We start from the raw sequence: 25,846 nt of genomic DNA, 5'->3' as shown, positions 1-25,846 counted from the left end.
CTCCTAAGGTTGAGAGGTCGTGTTTCCCGGTTTCCTTGGAGGCGCCAGAGGACAGTTCCTCAATAGATGGTATGACGATGCACAGTACATGCATAAACCATTTGTCCTCTTACAGTGCTTTCAACAGAGGACCCTGGGGGATCCCTATTTGCATTGCTTCTGATGGGGTTGAGGGCAAAGACTCAGAGAGAGGTTAAAGTAATCGATACCGAACTGATGTTCTGGGCCCGGCGTGAAGAGGCTGCTACCGGACTCGGGTCCGAGGCCTCGCGTTTGAAGGCTAAGGCGACCAACAGTCCTGAGAGGCCTGTTAAGGCCTTGGCGGTGAAAGGTGTTCCTCATCGTTCCCACTCTTGCGGTGACCCCAGAACTGTTAAGGGGGCAAGGAGTGAGGTTTCAAACCGTAATTCCTCCTTTACCGGCAGTGCCGAGTTCCTTCCTACGAAGGCTAGTTTGGCTATTAGCATGTCACAAAAACATCACAGGCCACGCAGTGGAGGCCCGGCCGATGTTCCTTGTATTAAGGCTAAAATTAAGACCCCTGACCCACTTGTGGGGACCCCTGCATCACTTCCACATGTGTCGCATATCTCCTCAGGTGCCGACAAAATGGCGGCCGTTCCCGCCAAGACAACAGCAGCCATTTTGGATACAACCCTTACAACTACGCCATCAGCCTTAGGTGTAGGGGGTGCTCTTTCAGGTGAACATCGGTTTCCTTGTGCACATCCGTTTTGTCCAGTTTATGACTGGAACGCTCGGATGCCTCTACCGCACAATGTCCCGCTGCCAACGGCATCAGCGCCCTTGATTTATGTAGACAACAGTGGGGAAGGGCCCTCTTGGCAACCCTCCCCCCGGCGCCCTTGAAATTATCCTCCTCATGAGAGGCCTCCTCCTGTCGCGCCTAAATCATCGGCGGAGGACATCTTTTTCGGCAAGTTTCGGAAATGTATGCGTTCCAACCCCTGAAGGAGTACTTTAAGGGCCTGTTTAGGGAGATATGCCCGCCTTTACCGGCTAGGCCTCCTCCAACTCTTCCACCCCCGCCTCCATTGTCTCCAGTGGACAAGGCGATTGTGGTGCCGGATGTGTCTCAACCTGATCTGGTTCTATTGGATGATCTACAGGGCGATCAGAACGGCAAAGACCAGCCCTGCTCTATCAGAGCTTTTCAAAACCGGGTGCTGGACATGATGTGTCTGTTGGATGTTCCAGTACCCAAGGCACCCGCTCCGTGGGCATGCTTTCGGGGGCGTTCACCTTGTCTCCTTCGGAGCATACCGGCTTGATCTTTTAGAAGGACGTTTTGGCCGAGGTCCATAGAGTATGGGAGAAACCACACTCTGGGCTGTTTGTCAATAAGAAAATTGACGCGTACTACAGGCTTCATTCTTTGGAAGAGGTGGCCTTAGCGTCCTCTCCACCCCCTCCTCCACAGTCGTGGGCACCCTTCTCTACGACGGCTACACAGGTCCTGGCCAAAGAGGATAAGCTTCTTGACTCCATAGGGAGGAAGATTTTTCTAACTCGGCCCTGCAATTGCGTCCGGCCAATGCAGAACTGGTGTTAGCGGGGGCGAATTTTAAAATGTGGAAAGGTCTGTCAGAGTTTGAGGAATTCATCCCTGCTGAAAAGCTTGAGGACTTCAAGGTGCGTTTGTCGGATGCCAGGGTCCTGGCTCAGGATCTGCTGGAGGCGGCGGCTCATCACATCGACACTTCGGCTCGAGGCCTTATGCTTGGAGTGGATACTTCTCGTCAGGCTTAGCTGCATGCCATCAAGTTCTCTAAGGAGGTGCAGGATAAAGTTCTGGATCTGCCGTTCGATGGCAAGGAGCTTTTTCATTCCCCAACGGATTTGGAGCTGACCAAAACGAAGGATAGCACCCAGACCGCCAAGTCCTTGTCTGTCCTGGTGAAACCTCCTTTTAGGACACGGAGGCCATTGTCACAGCCTGGCCCTCCTCTGGCTTTAGGGGTTTTCTGGACCGAAAATCCTGCATAGTCAATACCCATTCGGGTAATTCCCGCTGGAGGCAGCAACGGAGTTGATATTTCTTCCGCTCCTCAGCCTCCTCCTCAGGTTCAGGTGGTGCTGCCACAGAAAAACCAATCAAATGAGGGTTCTCTGCGCTCGCACGAGACCCAGGTGGGAGGACGCATTGCGTCTCATTGGGAGGCATGGCAGACCATTACCAAGGACCGGTGGGTCTTGTCAATCACTCGGGCGGGCTTCCGCTTACCCCTTCACCCTACCCCACCCATCTATCCATCTTTCCAGCAGTCGGGGTCGCCCTCCCTCAGGGCAGAGATCCAGAAGTTACTGGATCTCAGAGCGGTGGAACCTGTTCCCCTAGGGGAACGACGGGAGGGCTTCTACTCCCGACTGTTTACGGTGCCCAAATCCAACCAGGCTGGCCTGCGCACCATTCAAGACCTTTCACAGTTCAATCTTTCCCTACCCCAAGAGAAATTCAAGATGATCACGCCTGGTCAGATAAAGTCCTCTTTACAGGTGGGCGACTGGCTCAGCATGGTGGACCTTCAAAATGCGTAAATGCATATTCTGATCTGGAATCCACACCGGAGATACCTGTGTTTCTCTGTGGGAGAGGAGCATTTCCAGTTCCAAGTGCTTCCTTTCGGCCTCAGCTCGGCAACGCGTGTCTTTACGAAGACGATGTCGGTGATTACAGTCCTTCTTCGTCTGCAGTATGTCCATGTGTATCCTTATTTGGACTATTGGCTGTTATGCAGCCCTTGCCGCCTGAAAGCCAAGTGCAATCTTCAGTCTCTCCTCCAGCTCCTGTTCCACCTCAGGCTGTCGGTGAACTGGTGGAAATCTTCCATGACGGTCTCTCAGGACTTAATTTTCCTGGGTTTTCACTGAAACATGATCGACTGCAGAGTTTACCTGACTGGGGACAGAATGGCGGATCTGTTGGCCACGTGTCAGATGTTTGCGCAGTCGGAGAGCATGTCGGCCTGGTGGTTCCAGAGGCTTCTGGGCCTCATGGCCTTGTGCGTATTGGCTCTACCTCTTGCTCGACTCAAAATGAGGCAGACTCAAATGGCTCTTCAAAGTTCTTGGTGTCAGGCTGTGGATCTGGACTCCAAGTTGATATTGATTCCGGCTTCCATGAGAGCGGTCCTGGCGTGGTGGTCATCTCTCAGCAACCTGTCAGTGGGAGCAGGGTTTCAAGACCCAGCCCCGATGGTGACGGTCCCGATGGACTCCTCCCTTCTGGGGTGGGGTGCGACGTGGGATCTTCTTCAGGTCTCGGACCTTTGGTCGCCTCAGGACAAGTTCCTTCACATAAATCATCTGGAGCTTCTGGCGATCTTCCGAGCGCTCAAAGAGTTCAGGCTGGTCATTGCCAACAAAGTGGTCCGTATCCGCACAGACAATGTGGTGTCAATGTATTACATCAACAAGCAGGGGGGCACCAAGTCTCCTCCTCTTGTGGACCTGTCCATCCAGATTTGGGAGTGGGCGGTTCGTTATGGTGTCTGGCTGGTAGCAGTACACATCCCGGGCCAGCGGAATGTCATGGCAGATGCCCTCAGTCGGCAGACAATGGTCAGCTACGAGTGGCAATTGAAGGTGGAGATCCTCTCTTGGATATTCCTGTGTTGGGGCACTCCGGAAGTGGACATCTTTGCAACGTTGGCAATCAAGAAACTTCCTCTGTATGCCTCCAGAAATGGTCTGGGAGCCTCCTCTCTGGGGAATGCGCTTGAGATTCCTTGGCACAACATGAGGGCCTATGCTTTCCCACCTCTTCCTCCGATTCATTGGATGATTTGCAAGCTGAGGAACACAGCGAACTGTTCTCTTTTGCTCATTGCCCCGTGGTGTGTGGCCAGGTTCTGGTTCTCAGAACTTCAACACCTGTCGGTGTGTGCCCCGATCAGGCTACCGGTGAGTCCCGATCTGCGTCACCAGAGGGATCGACAGCTGTGGCACCCCTCCCTACAATCGTTCAGCTTGGCGGCATGGTGCCTGAGTTCAGATCTCTAGAGCATCTCAACCTGTCTGCTGATAACATACGAATAATTCAGGCAGCCAGGAAGCCTTCGACTAGGTCTCAGTATAAGAGCAAGTGGCTTTGGTTCTGTCACTGTGCTTAGCCAAACAGCTGGACCCCAGGGTGGCTGCGATTGACACAGTGCTTTCCTTTGTGTCTCACCTAGCAGAATCTGGCATTCATGTTCTGTCATGCAGGACTTATGTTTCGGCGGTCGCTGCCTGCCTATCCACAGATCAGTGCTCTTATTCACTGTCAAATCCAGTGGTTAAGAGGCACTTTGCTAGGTTGACGCATCTTTTTCCTCCGTTCGTAAGCCACACCCGACGTGGCATCTGAATGTGGTCCTTACGGTGTTGTGCCATAAACCGTTCGAACCAATGGCCACGGTGGACCCTAAGCACCTTTCGTGGAAGGTGTCTTTTTTAGTTGCCATTACTTCAGCAAGGCATGTGAGTGTGCTTGTGCTCCCCTTTTTGGTTTTCCACAAGGATCAGGTGGTCCTACAGACAAATCCTTCTTTCCTGCCAAAGGTGGTCTCTGATTTCCATCTGAATCAGTCAATCTCCCTGCCGGTCTTCTTTCCAAACCCAGCTTCGGAAGCGGAAAGGGGCATTGTTTGGATGTTAGAAGGGCTCTTAAGTTCTATCTGGACAGGACATCTGAATTTAGGAGCTCGTCTCAACTGTTGGTAACCTTTGGTAATCCACAAGGTAGACAGGCTTCTAAGGCGACTATCTCCAGATGGATCGCTGCCTGCATTACGGAGTCTTACACTTTCCAAGGACTGCAGCCTCCTAAAGGTATTCATGCACACCTGGTGCCGGGCAAGGCAGCCGCAGTTGCCTTTCAGAAATATGTCCCCTGGGAGACCATCGCAAAAGTGGTTACATGGGCCACCCAGTCGGCTTTTTGTAAACATTATTGTCTAGACCTGAGCTCCAGATCTGATGCTCAGTTTGGCTAGGCTGTGCTGAAGTACCTTTTTCAATAAGGGGTTTTCCATCCACCTGTAGTTCCTGTGAGGAGTGCTTGGAAATCTCCCATAAGTATGGAGGAAAGGGGACGGGACGTAGGAGTGCCCTTTCCTCCATACGCCCACCCGCCATCCCCTCTAATAAGGTTCCTCTATTATTGCTTAAAGGTCTCTGACCTGGCGATAGAAAAGGACTGATGGGCGATGCGCGGGGCGGAGCTAAGATGGGCGGGGTTACAGCCGCGTGCAGTACCCCGCATAAAAGAGAGGACGGACTAAAATGTTTGCAAAATTTTGATGCTTTTACAAAGTGCTCCGGTCCCATCCCACAGGACGGAGGAATGTCCCATAAGTGTGGAGGAAAGGGTACTATGGACTAGGAGTAAGGTGGTCACTACGGTGAGTAGCCTGGTTATTCTTTATACACAAATGTCTCTTGTGTCTTGCAAACACTGTTCCTCTTTTAGTATGTGTTGTAGCTCTGCAACTCTCCTAGTCTACTCCCCTGCCAGGATTCTTTGTGAAATTCCAACCGCCTTTCTTTAACACAAGTGTCTCTTTTGTTTAGCAAACACTGTTCCTCTTTTTTTTTTTTAATTTATTTAAAATGTTCTGTTTGGTAATACAAACTTTTCATTTCTGTCATTTACAAGATGAGAAGGGGTTGAAATTTAGGTTTCTTATTCTTGGTGATTGCTAGTATTCAGGATCGCGGTCCAAAATTTAATTACTGTTAAGATTAGGTTATTGTCATGTCCTTTTAAGATATTGGCCCATCGTTCCTGTGTGTTCATCTGTTTCTGGGAGATTTTGAAGAAGTCCCTGAACAAGTTTCTTGCATCCGTCAAAGCTTGGCAAACCATGATTACGTGAAAAAGAGTCTCTTTGGTGTTGTCAATCTTACAAAATCGACAGTCTGTAGTCATTATGGTTGGGTGTTTTATGTTAGATAAGTAATCGCGGGTTGGGAATATGATTAGGCAAAAGCGTAGGAATTGGTCTCGTATTGATCGTTCTGGAAAGCATGCTAAATATGGTGGTAGTACATTGAGAGCTCTTGATTCTATTGAGCAGTTCAATGCTAATTTGTATTTTGATTGTTCCTCTATTGTTTTGATCCAATCGTTTTGCTGAACTCTTTTTTTGGCATATTGTGGTCTATTTATTAGCATATCTTTGCTGATGTCTTCTGCCTTCATTTTCTTTTTTATCTCGTTGGTCCAGTATTGAAGAGCTGTTACATATACAGGGGTCTTTTTTTCCTTGAGTATTTCTAAAGATGGAATTTCATCCTGGCAAATTATTTTTCTGTAAAGATCCAATTATAGATTCTAGAGATTGTAGTGCCAATTCAAAACGAATTCTTGGCATTGGAAATGAGTTAGGTAAAGCAAGAGTTTTTCTCCAAAATATGGCCTAGTATTGTTGCCATTTCATCATATCTTGATTGATTATTGTTTCTGCAGCATAGGTTAGGATGGGGACCACTTTTTGTCTATACAATAGGATTGTTGATTTTATTGTAAAGGTTCCAAATTTGCAATGACAAAAGCGACCTAAACGGGCTAAGGATCTTGCTTTCCTCTCAATGTGGTCTTTCCATTCCTGCTCAACTGGTGATGGATTTATCATGGCGCCAAGATAGTTGAATACTTTTGTTTCTTCAATCTCTTTATCTTCTAATTTTAGTTTCACCTTTTGTCGCCTGATGTTATGCAGAGATGTTAGTCTCATTAACTTGGTTTTAGGGATGTTAATTTGTAGGTCATTCTCTTTCATAAAAAGGCCCACTTTGTTTACCGCTTTTTGTAAACCTGATTGTGTTTTGTCCATGACAATGATGTCGTCTGCATACATTAAGGTTTTTAACGCTTCGTTATTAATCTTCGGCGGATTCGAGAGAGGGTCGTGAATCGCTTGTACAAAGCCAAATGTATATAAGTTGTATAGACAAGCAGCCAGGGGACATCCTTGTTTGAGGCAATTCCAGGTGGTGATTTCTTCTTTTACTGCACCGTCTTTTGTTCATCTGACTCTAATCGATGTATTGGAGTAGAGCTGTTTAATTGGGTTGAGAATGGATGAGGGACATCCCCATGATGTTAGCTTCAACCATAATTATTCTCTATTCACCTAGTCGAATGCTGTTTTTAGGTCTATAAAGACATCATATACTTGTTGTTTCTTTGTTGTCGCTTCGTACTTAATCATACTTAGAAGTAGCAGATTCACGTTTGTGCCGATTTTGTTAGCGAAACCAGTCCGTCTCTTCTCTTGGAAACCATTTTCCTCAGCCCAAGTATTGAGTTTTTTCATCAGAAATCCCGCAAACAGCTTTCCCAGTGGGTCAAGAAGGGCTATGGGCCTATAGTTTGTTAGCATTTTCCTGTCACCAGCTTTGTAAATTGGAATCAATATCGCTAGGTTCCAGGTGGATGGGATTTGTTTGGTTTTCTCTATTAAGTTAAGCAGTTTTGAGAAAAAGGTAGCCCATTCTTCGGGGGCAGATTTTAGATCGGCGTTTGAGAGCCCATCAGGGCCTGGTGCTCGCGATGGATTCAAGGACATAATGGTTTTTTTTATCTCATTTTATTCCCATGTTAGGTCCCAAGCCTGATGGTTGTTCGAGCTTCCTGTTGGTGAAATGTCTGTTTTCTCTTTGTAGAGGTTTTTGAAATGTTGAGACCATTCTCCGGATTCTACCTCTTGTATCATGATTGATGCATTGGATTTTTCATTTAGGAGCGACCACAACTGTCTGGTGTTTTTCTGTCTTAGAGCCGCTAATATCGCCTCTGCGTCTGTTTGGCGCATATTGGCTTTATGTGATTATATGAAGTTGGAATATTTCTGTTTTTCTTTTTTTATTTGTACCGCAGAGGTTATTGTATTCTGTTTTTTGAGTAGTCGAATTTTTTTGTGTAAGTTCTTTTTCATTAACTTGATATCATGATTAAACTGATGTTTGTGCTTGATTTGCTGGATCGTACAGGTTTTTTGGGGTTGCTGATATTTGTGCAGAATCCACTCATAATTGAGTTTTGCGTGGTCTGGTAAATTTGAAGTCTCAAAGTTTGTCAGCAGGTCAGCCATTTGGTGTTGGTTTATTCAAAGCTTATTTAGACCGTTATTGAGTTCCAACTCTGGGAGGTATAATCATGAGGTTTGTGTTTGAGCAGTAGTCCATGTGATTAAAATTTGGTGATGATCACTATTTATTTGTGGATGGTTTGCAGTTGCCGTTAGATTTTTTAGCATCGTTTCTGAGATGAAGATATAGTCTATTATTGAGTTCGATTGTTCTCGTGTCCATGTTGGCGGAGGTTTATCTTGGTCATTTCGTGGTTGTTCAGTCAAGGTTAGGTTTCTAATGAGAATTTCTTTGGTCAATTTTTTTGCTCTTGAAGATAGATTGGAGGAATTTAGTTTCATACCTTCTGTGCTATAAAGATGGATATTCAAATCACCAGCAATTATAAAATCTGTCGAATTATGTAGGCTGGCAATTGTATCGAATTCATTGAAAATTGAATCAAGAAATATGTTTTCATTCATTGATGTTGGGTTCCAATAAATATTGAAGATTGTTAAATAGCTGGATTAATTTTTTGGGGTTTGGATATAGATGGTGATGTATTGGGGCCAGGGGTGTAGATTTTGCTTTGCTACGATTGACCAGGATGGATTTATTTTGGTCATAATCGGCATGCCTGATGATGGTCTACCTTGGTGTGAAGTAATCGCCGAGTTCATGAAGGTCGAGAAACCTTCGCAGGTTACCTCTTCGGACAGCCAAGTTGTTCCTCTTTTAGTATTTCTTTTAGCTTTGCAACTTTCCTGGTATACTCCCCTACCAGGATTCTTTGTGCAATTCCCACTGTCTGGTGTACTGTCAAGACTTCTCTTTTCAGTTTTTGTGATGAACCCTGCGCAGTCCTCACAAAGACTGTAACTAAAGTCTCCTCCCAGGTGCCCAGGGAAAGGCAGACACTTTCTGATCCTAGCACTGGTGGTGGTGTTCTGCAGGAGGCTCAACTGGGAGGAGAAAGGGCCCGGGGGAATAAGAGGCCTCCGTTGGGTGCTACGCAGTATTAAGGAAGACATCTTCCAGATGCCAGAGTATATAATGGTTTGTTGTCAGAACAATCTTTCTGCTGGCCAAGTTAAACATCTTAGTATAGGTGAAAAGGTTCATGATCCCTTAGGCATTGGGAGAAGTAAAACCCCTTGTAAACCGTGGAGACTTATAGAGCTAAAGGTTCCCCTAACTCACAAAGGTACAGTGAAAAGGAGTCTTTGAATAATAGCAACTTAAACTCTAAAAACCTTCATTTCTCTATCAAATCCCATCTTGTGGTTGATACTTATGATATTCCTTTGAGAATATGACTGGGAAAAGAAATGAGTTGGGGTCAAGAGGAACAAAACTGCAAGTGAAGCTTGTTAATGGGAATGACCCACATCTGAGGGAGACTGGGAGGCTTATAATGCCCGATCAGGTGCAGGCCATTATTGAGAAGAAGGAGCAAGTAGCAGTCGTAGGTAGAGGAGCTGTGAACTCTCCATGTTGCAGCAGATGTAGATACTGGAAGAGGACAAAGACGCCAGAACTAGTTTAGAGCAGCGAGCAGTAGCTGGTCCTGAGAGGGTCTTTTCCACCAGACTCCTTGATTGCAGAGGTTGCGCAGCAGGAGGCGGGCAAGTAGGGAGCTTGCCCCCTTGAGACCTGTTTTGCAGAGGCTGCGCAGCAGGAAGCGAAAGTCTGGAAAGCTTTCCACTCCCCAAGGCTATCTCTGGTGGCAGACGAGCATCAGAGAGCCTCCGGAGCAGATGAAGTACCATGTGCAAGTGGCACGGGTGGTGGCAGACTGAAACTAGCAGATTGCCAGATCGCAAGGAGCAGGGCCGGTCTTTGCATTAGGCAGCCCAGGCGGCTGCCTGACGTCAGTCAGGCTCTAGGGGGCGCTGCACCAGCAGTCCACAGTGCCAGTGCTAGACTACAAGTGTAACACGTTCGTTTCATAACATTATAAAAATGAATGTGCCTGTTCATTTTTATAATGGTTAGGAAACAAACGTGTTACACGTGTATTCTACCACTGGCACTGCTGCAGGCAGTGGCCTCGGCCAGGGCAGTTTCTAGTCCATTTGGTGCCCAGGACGAAACACTAGGAATGCGCCCCCCCACACCCCATCACATGCGCCACTCCCACCGCACCCCGCGCTCCATTCCCGCCACACCCCACGCACCACTCCCACTGCACCCTGCGCACCGTTAAGGACTCCTACCCAAAGTCAAACAGTCCATCACACAAGGAATGAATTGCCATTTGCAACGGTGGGCCACTTTTTAACTGGTGCCCAAGACAATTATATGCCCCAGTCCCACTTAGGCTGCAGATAATGAGGACTGGGCACACCAAGAGACCATGCATATAGCATAGAATGCAGTATATACAACCAGCAAAGAACACAAGTTGCTGTAGGGAGTTTGGAGGTAACCTAAGCCAAAAGGGCAATGTCAAGGAGACACCTCAACCCAATAAACAATCACTTTAACATTCTTTGAATGGGAATCAAGTGTATGCTTTGATACAGTAAAGTCTTGACTATTGTAAGGATACATGGACCAGGATTATTTATTTATGCATGCAATGTTTGTCAAGTAACTGCATATTTATTTATGCAATGTGTGTTGGATACAGGTATCCGACAAACATTGCATAAATAAATAAATTATCCGTCTCCATATACCCGACAAACATTGCGTAAATAAATAAACCGGTTTGTGGCTTAAAGAATATTTACTCAGCAACACAGGTCAAAACTATTATCCGCATAGTGAAGTAACTCATCACCAGTGCCATGGAAGTGGTTTAAAGTGTAATTGATGTATAGTTTGGAAAAGAAGCGGCATGAAAGAAATAGCACTGCTTTAAACTATTATTTTGGCCATTTTCTGGGCTTGCAGGGACGCACCATAGGCCCAAACGGGTCTCCGTTTGTACGGTGTCGGGGCCCACGGTGCGTCCCTGCAAGGCACGCCCACTCCCCACAGCCCACTGCACCTCACCTCCCATCTCAATGCCAGCACAAAACCATTTAGTGACTAATTGGCCACCATTAGCAGTTTCCTGCCGGCATTGTGAAGAAAGGGGCTGGTCTTAGCTGCAGGGGGACCTAAAGTGTTTTTATTGGTGTGCTTATGCCCCCCACCCCAAGTGGCGTGAAAGTGGTCAGAGGGATCCTCTGACTTCTGTAATGTCACGTAGTACTTTTGTACTACATGACATTACAGTCGGGAGGAGCAGCGCCAGCGCCTGACCTGCGGAACTTTCCCCACATCAATGCGCCACCCCACAAACTGGGGAATTCCATCCCCTCCAGAGGCTCCAGGGACCGGGGCAATTGCACCCCCGGGGCTGCTGCACCCCAGGCAGTTGACCACCTCGCCCGGGCCAAGAAACGGGTCTGGCCTCGGCCCTCAGGCAGGGCAGGGCAATTGGCAAATAAATTAGCAACATTTGTTGCTTTATTACCTTCCCCCGGCCCCAGGTGGCACTGGCGCCAGCCAGGCCCATGACGCACGTGCGGTGTGCCCTCCTCCAGGCTACGGGCGGGCACTGACACTGAAGTGCGGATCGATTGGTGCTGGCTGGTGTTGTCGGCCCCGGCCATTACAGAAAAGAGGAGCGATTGGGTCACTAAATCCTGAAGTTGTTCTCATCACAAGCACACACTGCCAAGCTGCAGCAGAATCAGCAAATACAAACAGTTGCTGCATCCTGCCCTCGCTGATTGGCCTTGTTTCAGGAGACCCCGCAGTAACTACAGCCTGCCACGGCAAGCACACTTCTTTCCTCCTGCTCCTGTCCTTGCAGGTGAGGCCTATTGCTGCATAGGCGTTTTATTCATTTTAAAATGATATTGCGGAAATGACTGGGCCATCCAAGAACAGCCTCTTAAGGCCACAAAGCTAGACACGTTTGTCAAGGCTTAAGTAGTCATGCCAAAGGAAGCGAGCACTGGTGGTGGACTCTCCTCAGGAGATCAAAAGGCTGGTTCTCGGAAGACCTGGGAAGAGTGTCACCGTCAGCAGATCTTAGACAGTTGCACGTTCCAGTGGGGTTGGATTGGTCCGTCCGTCGGCCATTTGGCCCATGGCCGGGCCAAAATCACTTCAAGGGGCGAGGCCCTGGGGGCCGGTACCACACTTGGGCCGGTTTGGGGGTTGCTACGCCCCCCCTAGTTCCCGCTCCCGAGCATATTGTTAGTTGTTCCCTCTTTCATGGGCATGCACTGCTGACTTTATTTTAGTGCAAGAGTTTTATACATTTCAATGTTCACTCAGACTTGTTTTATACTCTTCTTTGTCATTGTGCTTCTTTTGTTTGGAATAGCAATCATGCTAGTCTAATGAGATAAACAAACACCTACACGAACGCGCCTGTGAATGATGGTGTGAAAGATGGATGCAGGCGCTGGACCAAAAGCTGAGCGACGTCTGCACAGCAGCTGGCTTGGGAAAGCGACTCAGCAACTACAGTAGAACACGTCTCCGTGGACGGGGAGCCCGTCTTCCGTATAATGCAAATACCCAGACTTACAGGATGCAAGCTTCACTTTCTTTGTTCCATTGGGGGTGACATGCTGTAGCATCAATTCATGGCCTTTAAAATACCCCGCATGGTGCAGCTTCTGATCTCCTTTAACACAAACGCTGGGAAATGCCCATGACTAGCTAACGCTACATTAATGAAAGCCAGGTCTCTAAAGAATGGTTCACATGTTGGGGAATCACCTGCTCACACTTTATGTCGTGTGACCAACCAGTGCGCAAAAGGTGTTTCAGAGTGTGGGGCTCTTGATGCCACGCATTTCTGCATTTGATACACGAGCAGCTAAACACACCCTGGGGAGGCAGCTCCTTTTGCAAAGTCCATTTCTCTCCCAAGCTCGGGACAATGTTCTTTACTATAATGGAGAATGGGCTGCAAGGCTGGGGGGTGAGGGTGGAGGGCAAAGCGCACTACGCTTGGGGTACACTGGAGATGCTTCCCCTGATACCTGCAGTACTCCAAGTCCCTTGAATTGAAATTCATCTATACACTGCACAATGTGCAAGGGCTGTTGTTATTCAAGCAGCACGTGACTAGTAGTTTGCAAAAAGTAAACTTAACGAGTCCCAAGAAAAGGTTGTCTTCCACCTTGTTTTTATGTTGGGATCTTACAGTTTCATGGTGCTGTCGGGAGCTAAAATGAGTGGTCACGAAGGAAACATTTAAGAATTTTGAGAGTTCACGAGCATGAGCGAAACAAACCCCAATACTTGAACTGGCATTTCTCTGAAAGCGGTAATGCACTGCAGTGTGTTTCAATGTAAAGTCCACATTGTAATGTCATAATTTTAGAACGCCACCTCTCCAACATTAAGATTGGGAGCTATGTAGAATTGTACATGCATGTCAACTCTCTGCATATGTTTAAAGTAGACTTCACCACTCACATGGAGTAGTGATATTGTTTACGTGTATCCCTCCTAAATATATTTAACTTCCCGTGAAATATTTGATGCAATACATATTGCATAAATGCATGTATTATAATGCTGAGATAGACTGGTTTGTACAGCTATCGGTGGGTATGTTGCTGGTGCTTGTTCTTGGAGGTTCCAGTAACACAGTTCAAGGCCAGTTCATCACCTTTTAAGACTGGCTAAATGCTTGAGGTCATACGAATGACATTAGTGTAGATCAGAAATTGTTGATTCTCTGACCTGAGTCACAGCAGCAAACTGGTCATTGTTACTAAAAATGAAGAGCAAAAGCAGACTACCATAACCAGGCCTGTTCGGGTTTGACCCTCTTATTGCTGTTTTCTGAGGTTCATGAAATTCAGCAGATGGCAGCATTGACAATTTTGTTAACTCATAGTCCCCACTCCCGCTGCTCAGCCCATGACACATGCATGAGATCACAGGTTGGGGAGGGGGGTGCCAACGATGCTTCCCGTCTGGGGTGCAATCTAATGTAAAACCGGCCCTGGCGAGGATCCACTGAAGAGAAGGACCTGTGAGCAGCGAGGGAAACAGACACGCAAGCCTTAGCCAGTGAGTTCAAGTGTTTGTAACACCAGAGAATTCTGTGACCGCTTGTGTGCTCAATGCAGGTAGTTTCAGATTAAGAAGCAGTCTCATACGAGTGAACATGACAATGAAGGCAATTTTGAATACCAAACTGGCAGAAAACAGAGAAAACTGTTTATAAAGGTTCAAATGACTGTAACTTTAAGAATTTTAGTTTATTTAAAACCCAGCAACAAGACAGGGCAATACTTCTAGAACTGAATGCAAGCAACCATTACCCAATCCAAAATAAAATAAAAGAAAAGCAATTTAAAAACAACAAACATGGGCACAGTTAGAAGGGGCAAATGGAAGTCCCAAAGGTTGCACATTTTATTGCCTATGTATGAAGAAGTCCATGACAAAAGCTGATATAAACTCACATTACCAAAGTCAAGGAAGAAGCAGAAATAAAACCATATAATTGTCAGTGTTTGGTTAATAACGAAGTGGGGAAACAAAAGTGGCAAGAAGGCTGCCCTTCTGGTAAAGGTTGCTCAGAAGGAGATTAGCATAATGTGACAAGGGGTCCCATCCCAAAGAATCACACTGAGGTTGAATGGTGTTTATTACAAACAAATTGTCAGAATGGCTTGTGATCTCAAGTTCATTGGGGTTTCTGGTTCCTTTGGTGCTAGGGTGGGCTCTTTCCTCTCTCATCTTCCCTGGGCCTGGGTCCCACCTCCCAACCGAAGATGTTGCTACTGGGCTGTTAGAAGCTCAATGGTCGGTAAACCCCATCTGTATTTCACTTCTCTACATATCAGTTGTTTAACCAAAGACGTTGGCTACCTGACTCCCTAGGGAACTTCTAGCTTTCCCTTTACTATCTCTGCTTAGTAGTCTCAGGAAACAGGGAATGGTGCCCTCTTTTGCCCAGCATCACTCTCACTTCTTTCAAACCCTCTCACTCTTGACTTTACTGGTCCCTTACGCTGTTCTCCTCCCATCATGTCACTGTCCCTCTAAACTTACTCCGCCTTTCTACTTCCACCCTTCAATCTTACCTCCTTTCTAACTCCTATTATCACTTGTATCACTTGTATCCGCAACTGTTCTATACCGCTGTCTCTCCTATCTTCTCCCTCTCAATCTACTTCTTTGTGCGTCTCGCACTACCTCTCCTACTCTCCTTACTCTGCTACTACCACAACCTCCTCTCCACTACCTCGAGGGATATGGTGCCCTGCTCACCCCTCTATTACGACTACCACTCTACCAGTTATGTCCTTCTCTTACTACTCCCGCCACCTACTTTCTTTACTCCCAGATACTACTACTACCTCTGCCACTACCTCTGCTCCACTCCACTATTCCTACTCTTATACTCCCACTCTTATCTCACTCAGACAGACACTCCACAGACCCCTCTCACCAATAGTTTCCACACTGCCTTCTGCTTTCGCCTCCTCTGGTCTCTTGGACGTCTTTCTCCACTGCCTGTCCTCACTCAACTAACCCACACCACACAAGTCACATGCACCTTCTTAAATGCCCCACCCCATCCCAAAATTGGACAATCACCCTGTCCAATCACTTACCTGGCTCATGGGGATGTGGCGGGGGGAGTGCTAAAGGCGGCTTCAAAAGGGGTTTGTAAGCCCCACCCCCTTTTCTGGAAGCATCTCTGGCAAGGAAAGTGAAAGTGTTTCTTTGGAACTGGAGTCCCTGTTTTTTTAAGTACTTTTGATGGGCCTTTCTATCTTAATGTCTCTGATAAGCTGGTGGAAGCCTTGCTAATAAGGCCTCCTTTTCTGAATGGTGTGTAGATCCTTGGAGACTTTGCTGCACACTTTTCTCGCATGGCTGCTGTTAGGCTGCTGGCGACGAAGTGTGAACTGCTACTGCATGTTGGCTTGCCTCTGCTGCTTCCTGCTGCCGCTGTTTTTTGACATCCACACCAATGGAGTATGGTCAGTAACAAATGTGAATTGCCGCCCTGCTAGATAATATTGTAGACTTGAGACCGCCCATTTGACTGCAAGGCACTCTATCTATATGATGGCATAATTCTTTTCACAGGGAAATCATTTCCTGCTGATAAACATGATAGGTCGCTTTTCACTGTCCTGAAGATGGGAGAGCACTGCTCCCAGTCCCACAGTGGAAGCATCTATTTGTAATATGAATTCCTGATCAGCATTTGCAACACAAGGATGGAGCCTTTGCAAAGGGCTGCCTTCAGTTAATTTCAAACGTTGGAGTAGTTTGGTCCCAGCAGACAAGATTGGGTTGGTAATGGAAGGAAGGCATGGTATCAACAGTAAGACAGACACAAGTGACCACAGTTCAAGGGTGTTTATTGAACTTCAAAAAGGGTTTGAAAAACTCCTATCTAATCTTAAATCTACAGATGGGAGCAAGCTACGACCATCAAATAATAATAGTCCTAGTGATGTCATGTCAAAATAAAAGGGCATATACTTATAAACCTATGGACAATCCTTACTTCTGAATACAAATAGTGTGGGAAACAGTGTTATGAAAAAGAAAGAAGTGTTCACAAAATGGTATGTCAGGATGTTCAGGCCAATGGCCTCCCTTCCCCACGTTTTCTGCACAGGACAATGCAGTACACTCAAGCTTAGCACAGTCTCTGGCTTCTCTAGCACAAGGATACAGTTCAATCATTAGCATCAGGGCCTTCCATGCCTAAGTCTCTTTTGCCTTTCAAAGTCTCTTTTTTCAGAGGGCCTGATGCGACAAACAATACGTTATTTTGCTCTTTCAGATTTTCACAAGTACTCACTTTCTCAGGTAATTCACTATTCACCTTGCATCCCCCTCAGCCGGGTTCAGATCCTCTTAACACAATGTTTGTATATTATTCATGGATCCAATTTCTCAGGTGATTCACAGTTCACCCCGGATCCCCCTCAGGCGGGCTCCGATCACTTTTTCAACACAATGTTCAATTAGTCTCCCGCTGCCGAGCTCGGACCAATTTCAATTTCCAAAGTAACTTTTAACACAAACTTTCTTCAACCAAAAGCTTTTAGCTGATCTCCCTCCGCCGGCCTTGGACCAGCTTCATCAACTTTGTCACCAACTTTCTTTATGCTATTACTATTGAAGACTTTCGAATGTGCACAGGATTTTGCTTGACCCGTTGATGAACCACTTCGATTTCACAATTCCTTATCACTCTTTTGCATTTGCCTCCTTTCAGTTGGATACCTAACAGAGACTTTCGAATGAGCACACACATATGGTGCCGGACCACTCTGTCTAAAGTATTGTATCTTGGATTCAAAGTTCAATCACTCATCTGTTTGATTTTGTTCGCGTTGCTTGCCACATACTCTTTGTGCACTGTTCTCTTCAGCTTTCACTGTACAATTTTGCTGCTTGCAACTTTGGTTTCACACAGACCGGTCCGGTATCAGTCTCCCCAGTTCACCAGCTGTGCTGACTTCATTGGCGCTGCTTTGAAGTAGGAGCCAAGGACAGTACCATGGCAGAAAACGATTCTCCCCACCTTGACTATCGACGCAGGGGAGGCCCAGGTACCTCTGACACACATTGCAGGATTCTTCAGCCTTGATTCCTGGTCTTATGGTTTCTATTCTTGAAGGTTAATGAAAGGAACGATCTTTCGTTGAAAAGGTCAAGAGCACTTCCCTCCTTGCGATCCCCGCTGCTTCCTCTTGTGCTTTGCCTTGCTCACAGTGTGCTCTCATGCTCTGCCTTTTATCCGCGTGGGTAAGTGTAATGGAAGTCAGGTGTGTGTAATAGTCAGCAATTGACTGACCCTGCCTGACCATTGTATTGGGACATCTCAGGTATACGGCTCGGGTGTTAGTCAGTTTTCTCTTGTAGTGAGCTGTCCGTGAGGCACCCAGGTGATCCTCCTGCACCGGTCCACCCTCAGGAACTGGATCCAAAAGTGATGGCCGTGTCCTGGCCACCTGGATGACAGATCCCCAGGGACTAGCGAGTGAGACACCTTCTTCAGGATTCTCACAGTACTTTGTTAATTTATCCGTAAGGGGAGGGCTGTCTTTTCTGAAAAATGTGCAATACATCTTTGGTATTACCCTATGAGTACCAGAAAGGCTCTCATACCTTGTTTGGTGATCGGCTGGGGTGCACGCTGGATGGCTTCTATTTTGGCTCTTTAGGGAAGGTCTCAAGAATGCCCTTTGAAGCATAGGCAGATGCAGGCTCACCTGATCCCCGGGAGATATCAACAGAAGAAGCAGCTGTGTTGTGTTGTCCTGCCTTCTTCTTGCAGAAATAGCTCTCCTTGAAGAAAAGAGGATGATCCCTTCCAGAAGCCACTGTGTTAGCCTAATATTCCCATCTGAACAGGAGCGGAAACAGAGCGGGAAATCCTATTATTGGAAAAAAGCTTCAGCTCAAAAAAAGTAGCAGAGAGGTAAGAGAAGTAGCAGAACATCAACAATGTCCAAAGTCAGCAAGCAGAAACAATTGTCTGGGAATTATGTTTCACAGCAGTAAGGCAGCCGCAACAGCAAACTTGAAAAATCAGGAGAAGGGTGAGGAGTGCCCGACAAGAAACAAAAGAATGACCAAGCTGCAAAACAGAGTTGGGCAGCAGGATCGAGAGAGGCACAAAGGGGTTTCAGGCACATGCAGGAGAGAAGGAAGGAAGCAGACAAGCGAAAAGGAATCGAAGTAGAAGAAGTGAACTTGGCGTTGAGACTGCAGCTTCGGCCCCAGCGCTGCTCATCTACAACGAGTCGAAGACGTCCTGCAAGGAGGAGGCATGCGGGGCACCTCGATGTCGATTGTTTAGGACTGCAAAGAGTTTGTGAAGAACTTTGGCCCAGCAAAGGCGTCGAGGCATCCGGCGTCTCTATGGTATTTGGGTGGCGGGAAACCCACCGGCAGATGCTCCTCAGTGCGTCAACGGCTTGGCCTCCTCCGGCGGGATACGGCAGTCGGCGGTGCCGACGAGCACATCCGGGAATCAAATGTCTTAATCAAGGGAGCGTTGCGGCTCCGGTCATTAATGGCACAGCGTCAAGCGGTCCACTCTTCTGGGCAACATGACTTTGACGGGCCTCCAGCGGTTATAGTAGACCTGGGAACCTTGGTCGACGACAGTGGATGGAAAATCCAGTGCTTCTCTTCATTCTCCTCAGTAGTCCCCGTCTCCGGTCGGCAGCCTGTCGAGGGTCTGACTTCCAGGGAGCTTCAGCGAAGGTTTGCGGTACACGATGGTCCCTCGTAGCTCGGGAAGAGGGTGCCGAACCAGGTCCTCTCTTGGACCAGTCTCGACGGCTGAGCGGCTTTCAGATTGCGGTGAAGGTAACAACCTTCTTCTTCGGGCTCGCCTTCGAGATCAAGCATCAGTTTCGACTTCAACTTCTGAATGAATTCCAGCAGTGACAGATATACTGTTGTTTTCCCATTCACACTCAGGCAACCAATCACTCAGAAGGGCATTCAGCAGTCAGTCAGCCAATCAGGCATACAGTGCCTTCCGGCCATTTTCCTCCCTCTCAGACACTCACAACATGGAATGTGTATTGGGACAAGTACCCAGCCATTCAACACTACACACTGCATTCATAACAGTTTTGGGCAGGGCTGTCTCAGTCATTGTGTTTCATACTAGAAACCAGACATCCACAACAAGAAGTGAATATTGGTCACACACTCCATTCACCCAGGTCGCACCCACAGGGTGTACCCATAACATACAGTCACTGGGAAGGCTCCAGACAGTCTGGCCTGGACTTCACTACAATACCATATATGGAACTTCCAGCCAACAGCCAGTCAGTGGGAAGGGAAAGAGTCAGGGCTTCCCAGGTTTTTGGGAAAACACGGTAACAGGCAATAGAAAGCAAGCGGCCACAGGGGCCATCTTGTTTCCTATGAGGAATCAACTGATTCCAATGGCAGCAAGGCCTGGGTATCCCAACATGGAGGCTACCCAGAGCACCTCTCAAATTCACCATGGAGCTGCCACCAGCCCATGCCCTGCTCTGTGGGCCACACACAGGTGCCCAGAAACATACACTATGGGCACAGGGTTGTACCCCCACCCATGGGTGCCATACGGGTATCCCATAGGTCTGTACACCAAACCAAAAATAGGAAGAGCTGCACTGCCAGGAGTCCCACATGGACTCCTGTGCAGAAAACAATACATCAATAACAGAAAGAAGCAGGAAGACTCTGTACTCTGGACCAAAGTATTATTATGAATCACAAGTCTGAAGAAATGGCCAAAGAGCAAAACTGTATTACTCACAAAAGTGTATCAAATTTTATTCACCATGATACTAAGTATTTTCAAAAAAGTAAATTAATGACACATTACTTTACATAGCATCATTATATCACATAACACGAGAACATGGGAATACATAAAACTTGGCTAAAATTAGTCCATCACAACAACCATTCATAGTGCAGCATTCAAACCATACATCACACTCAGTGACATTCAACCAAACAACAATCACAAAAAAATATGACAAAATTGATTAGCAGTAGGGGGTGGGATAAACATTCCTCACGTCCCATCTGATTATTTTAATATTTGAAATTTTTCACAAACAACAATAGAGACAATTAAAAACAATCGATCGCAAGGGTGGATCTAGAAAAAAGAATGTTGTGTAGATCACACCCATATGGAGTAAGCTCAACCGGTTTCGACGTAGAGTGTATATTGAACAATGTCTTCATCAGGAGATACAGAGCGAAAGGCTGCAAAGAGAGAGCAGTACTGCATAAATATGTGGCAGTGCCCTATCTGAAAACTAAACTAAAAAAATAAAGAAATGTGTGTAACCACCATGTGCCACCTGTTACAAACCAATTACTGAATAGAGATTAGTGCTGGAGAAGTAAGTAAAAAATCAAAAGACAACCCCAGTTACAGAGTTTTTTGAAACCAGAGAAAGAGAAGCCGACCCTTAGCGACGTGCTGGATAACCAAACATGGATGCACCATAAGAAGCCATTAATGCAGAAAGATTAGAGTGACCAGTAGGAAACTAGTCCACTCAAAAGGTGAAAGACATGCTTAATTTGGCGAGCAGAACTAACCTCATATATATGGCCATTCACAAGCCGGACGGAAGGAAGGGTCAGTAAGCTGCAATCTGACCACAGAAGAGTCTGCAGTTGGACGAGAGAGGCAATTGAGGCAAAAATGGGCCAAAAGAATTGCTGCATTGGACAAAGATAACCTGATACAGTGGGACCAGATTTTACCTGCAATTGAAAGGATGCTGCTATGGGCTGACCCCTACAATGGTAGATGTAATGGAGTGGCCTCCTTGATGTCTTTCTGCAGCAGAATAAGTTGTGTCAGCAGGAGATGGCCTGATGTGCTGTTAAACAAGAAATATTTATAACCCAATCAGCATAATCATAAACAGAGCTGAAAACATACTGCTCTAAACCTGAACAGCTCAAAGGAAGGAGATGCACAGAAGCTCCTTCAGCGTAAGGGAAGGGGCCCCTTTTATATAATTATTTAAATCAGAGTATCATGTAACCATGTGCCAACCTGATAAGCCACTAATTCTAAAAGGCAACATGGAAAACAGACGAACTGCGTAAGCCAAATGTCACGAGGCAAACCGCAGTTGAAAAATTATTGCAGGTTGGCTGTCTACAGTCACTGACAAAAGGCATTATCCATAAGTCTCAACAGAAATTGTGCAACCCATGTGGAAATAACATGTTGGAACTATTATAAAATATCAACAATGCCGACTATATGCGAATGCTGTCAGCTGCTATACAAGGTAATGTCAAAACACACGTACTTACATAAGAACCAGCCCGTACGCGGCGTTGGCGGCTGTTGATTACTGAAGCAGCCCGCGTGGAATACACGATAGACGAACTGCGCTACCAGTAGTGCAGCAGCCCTCTAAATGGATCACTTCGAGTCACGTAGGTCACGTGATTAGTACGACATCACGTGACTGTGCTTGATAAAGTCAAAGCGTGTCACGTGGACGTAAAAGGCCAGATGCAGTCACATAAGGACCATACCAAAGGCCAACAATAGAGGACTGCAGGTGATGCACAAAACTTGCATGAGACTGCCACAGCCAGTATTACCCATAAATGAGGGCAAAAAAATGGAATGCTCACTAATAAAGCTGATTTGTAAAATAAAATCAAAAAGTAATAACTCAAGCCTGCCTTGATTAAATACAAAAATACCAGGTATAATGGGTGGATGCTAGGTGTATGCCCCAAAGTAAGAAAAAAGGGGGAGAGAGAGTCACCTCAGCAAACACGCAATTGACAATTAAAATGAAAGCACAGATGCCAATTAATGTGGCATAATGCCGAATATGTGCCAGTGGAGGAAGAAAAAATAGTCCAACTTGATAAAGTAGTCTTGAATATTAATACTAAATGCTGAAAATGTGCCCAGATGGCACAGGGCATAAGAAGCTGAAACTGTCTATCTGGCATTGAACTCCCATGTTTCCATGAAGTTCAAGCCTTTGTGGAGAGTTAAGTTAAAAATCCACATCTGTTCTTTATAGGCCAGTTTATTGATAGTTTGCGCATGTCCACTTGCTGAGATTTTTTCAATGCAAAACCATCTTAATGAAACTGCATCATGCCCCATCTCAATAAAATGAGAGACCAATGGGGCAGTGAGAGAGCGTATCCTGATCTTATAACGATGTTCATTGATAAGCACGTGTCTCTGTCTGGAGGTCTTACCTATATAGAGCAAGTGGCACGGACACTGGATTGCGTACACTACATTCTTGCTTTTGCAAGTGGTGAAAGTGCGCAAATCCCATCTCCTACCTTTGTTCACAAAATGTGTTGTCTTTTTGCAGAATCTATAGGCCATACAAGTGGTACAGGGGTAATATCCTACCACAGGTTGGAGGATAACATCCCTAACCAAATTACGTTGTGGTGGTAATCTGTTGGCTCGTGTAAGCTTCTGTGCCAGACTCTTACTTTTTAAAAAAAAAGAAAACAATACAGAACACAAATGAAAAAGGACTACAGGACAGGGACAGGGAGGCCCTGTCCCTCCAATTCATTTCCAGCATCACAGTACCCTCCCCTTCACTAAAGTGGTTGTGCCTGCACCCTCTGAGCCCTTCCAGCCCTGTTCTCACACTTAGCACATGAACCTTCTACCCCTGAACTTTCTTCTCCCTAGGCTCTGCCCAGCTCGCCTCCCCTGGCACTCGGCTAACTATCTGGCACTTCCTCCCTCTCCCTCCCTTTCCCCTCTCCAGTGCACTTCTGCTTACTTGCACAATCCGAATGTCACAAGGCTGAATGTCAAGTAGGACCGTTTTTGTTTTGTCCTCCCTGTTCCCCCCGTGTATTGTTGCGCCTTGAAACACATTGTGTATGGGAGCATTATAAAAACCTAATAAATAAAATAAATTAAATTATGTTATGTTATGTTAGGTTGCTGAGATGTATACCATGCATCTCTCTCTGTGTGTTCTGGCCTTTGTCATTTCCTTCTCACTCTCTTTCTCGTTCATGCTCCCTTTCTTCCTTATGTTGCATTAGGTTACCTGGACGCATATTCTAAGTCTCTGTTGCCCTTGTTCTCTCTTTTCTCTCTCTTCTGTTTCTCTGCACCTCTTATTCTGTATTTTCTCTCTTTCCCTCCCTTAGCCAATCTCTCTCTCTCTCTCTCTCTCTCTCTCTCTCTCTCTCTTCTGTAACTTGCTGCAATGTGTTCTCCTACAGAGGGATTAAAAACATAAAGTTATGCTACAGATTTTCTTTAAATAAACCCCCAGGGTTGTCTGTCTGCAGGTTTGCAGGTACTGCAGAGGACTTTATCCAGAGATCTCTGACCAACAGCTGCAAAATATTATATTCAGGGCTTTAACACAATTCATTGTCTAGACAAAGTAAACAAATGCAAGATGTTGAAAAAGTTCCCAAAATATGTGAACTGATATGCAGTGAAGCGCGTCTTGGGGTTTTGCTAAATATAAGCAAATAATGAGTTTTAGGACTGTAAGGAAGACATGGTATCAAACAGTGAAGACAGGCACAAGTGATAATAATCACAGGTATACAGTCTTTTGATTGAAAAAGGTTTCATAGAGACTTTTTTCATCAATTTTTTTTATTGAATTTTTTTTCATCGAAAATATTGTTTATTGAATTTTATTTCATTGAATTTGTTTGTATTAATTGTATTGCCAAAATTCATAACGTTTAACAATAAAAGAATTTAATACATGTGTATATTTCATAACATTTTTGTCATTTAACATTTCCTATACTATTTCTATTATATTAACTTTAAATACTAAAATAATGTTCATAAATATCATTTTTTGCCACTTGGTGTCGCTGTGCGGTCCTTTTTTTCAATATGTTTCAATATGTTTCCATAGACGTTCATACGTCTCCGCCATTTTGGATCTTGCACTTTCCGGATTGGACGTTTCCTGGAGTTCCTGTTTTGGTTTCTTTCCTGTTTTTTTTTAAAGTTTTTTTTCTGTGGATGCTGATTTTTGGGATCTGTTTTTTTTCCGTGGATGCTGGAATGGCGTTTTTTCGTGGATTCTCATTTTTTTTTTCTTCTTCCTGGATTTTGGATTTAATTCCTGCTTTGCTGAATTTTTTGTGGATTATGGACATTTGTTTCCCTGGATTTTTGGTTTTTTCGTGGATTTTCCCTGGATCGTCTCTTTAGGTGGTTTTTTTAATGGATTTCGTGATGCTGAATTCTGGTTGGATGCCTTTTTGGTTTCTTTTTTGGAGGTTTTTGTGTGGATTCATTTGGTTTGGTGGATTTCATACATGATTCTTGGTATCCTGAGTGCAGTGGTAAGTAATTTTTTTGATTATTTAACATTTTATATTGAATGCAGTGCTGTTCAAATAGTTCATTTTGTCCTGTTTTTCGAATTCCAAACCACATTCTTTTAATCTTTCTGTATTTCTGTATGTTCTTGTTTGGGTTTGCATTTTTTCTCTTGAAATCAGTTGTGCTATTTGTATTTCTTGGTGTGCTTGTTCTAATTTTAAAGGTTTAAGAAATGACCGCAAGCTTGGATAATTTATTTTGCATGATTGACCTAGTCCATTATGCCATCCTTCGATTTTATTGTTGGTTTTTTCATTCCATAATTTTTTATCAAATCTCGCTCGTCTCCTTTATCCTCTTCTAGTTAACTGTCCTATCCAAGTTGTATCAAAATAATCTAGCAGTGGTTCTAAGTATTGTTCATTGATTTTTATAAAATTCAGATTTGGTCAAATGTTCAAAATATTCTTCAACATGATTAGTCGGGACAAAGGCTAATGAAAACAGTAATTTTATGTTATGCTGGAATTCTAAATCCACAATGTACCTTGATTGCATGCCATTTTGCTGTAATGTTCGACAAATTGATTGTGTGAAATGAAAAAAAAACATCCCTGGAGTGTGCATGAATTAAAAATGTCAATGCATTGTTCTTCGGACATTTTTGGCATAAGGACATATATTAACGGTATTAGTGAGTCTTCAATCATTGCATGTATATTATGAAACTGTGAAAAAGGCTTAGAACAAACTTTGAACGTTGCATCAACATGCCATTTTTACGAGTTTTGGAGGTTCCAAAAGTCAGTAGTCTTTGGTCGTTTATTTCTTTATTTAATAATGAGAATCTTTCATTTTTATCAGTTACTGTAATTTCCGGTGGTAATTCTATCTCTTGAAGGTTTTCTGGTGTTTTTGGAACATTTGTTTTAGCTTGCCTATTTTTACATATTA

The 25,846-nt window shown here is 45.3% G+C and overlaps 1 long non-coding RNA gene across 1 annotated transcript; it reads right to left on the bottom strand.

Annotated features, from left to right (window-relative positions):
- Positions 1-20,591: 20,591 nt before the first annotated feature.
- On the bottom strand, positions 20,592-22,009 carry LOC138513041 (uncharacterized). The gene is made up of 4 exons (XR_011281666.1): positions 21,892-22,009; positions 21,328-21,446; positions 21,160-21,231; positions 20,592-20,817 (listed from the first exon to the last, which is right to left on the bottom strand). It is a non-coding gene; the product is annotated as an uncharacterized lncRNA (long non-coding RNA).
- Positions 22,010-25,846: the final 3,837 nt, after the last annotated feature.

Source organism: Ambystoma mexicanum, chromosome 12, assembly GCF_040938575.1.
Source record: "Ambystoma mexicanum isolate Mex_15411 chromosome 12, UKY_AmexF1_1, whole genome shotgun sequence".
NCBI classification, from domain to species: domain Eukaryota; kingdom Metazoa; phylum Chordata; class Amphibia; order Caudata; family Ambystomatidae; genus Ambystoma; species Ambystoma mexicanum.
The sequence above is the reverse complement of the archived record's forward strand: the minus strand, read 5'-3'. Positions and strand labels throughout refer to the sequence as shown.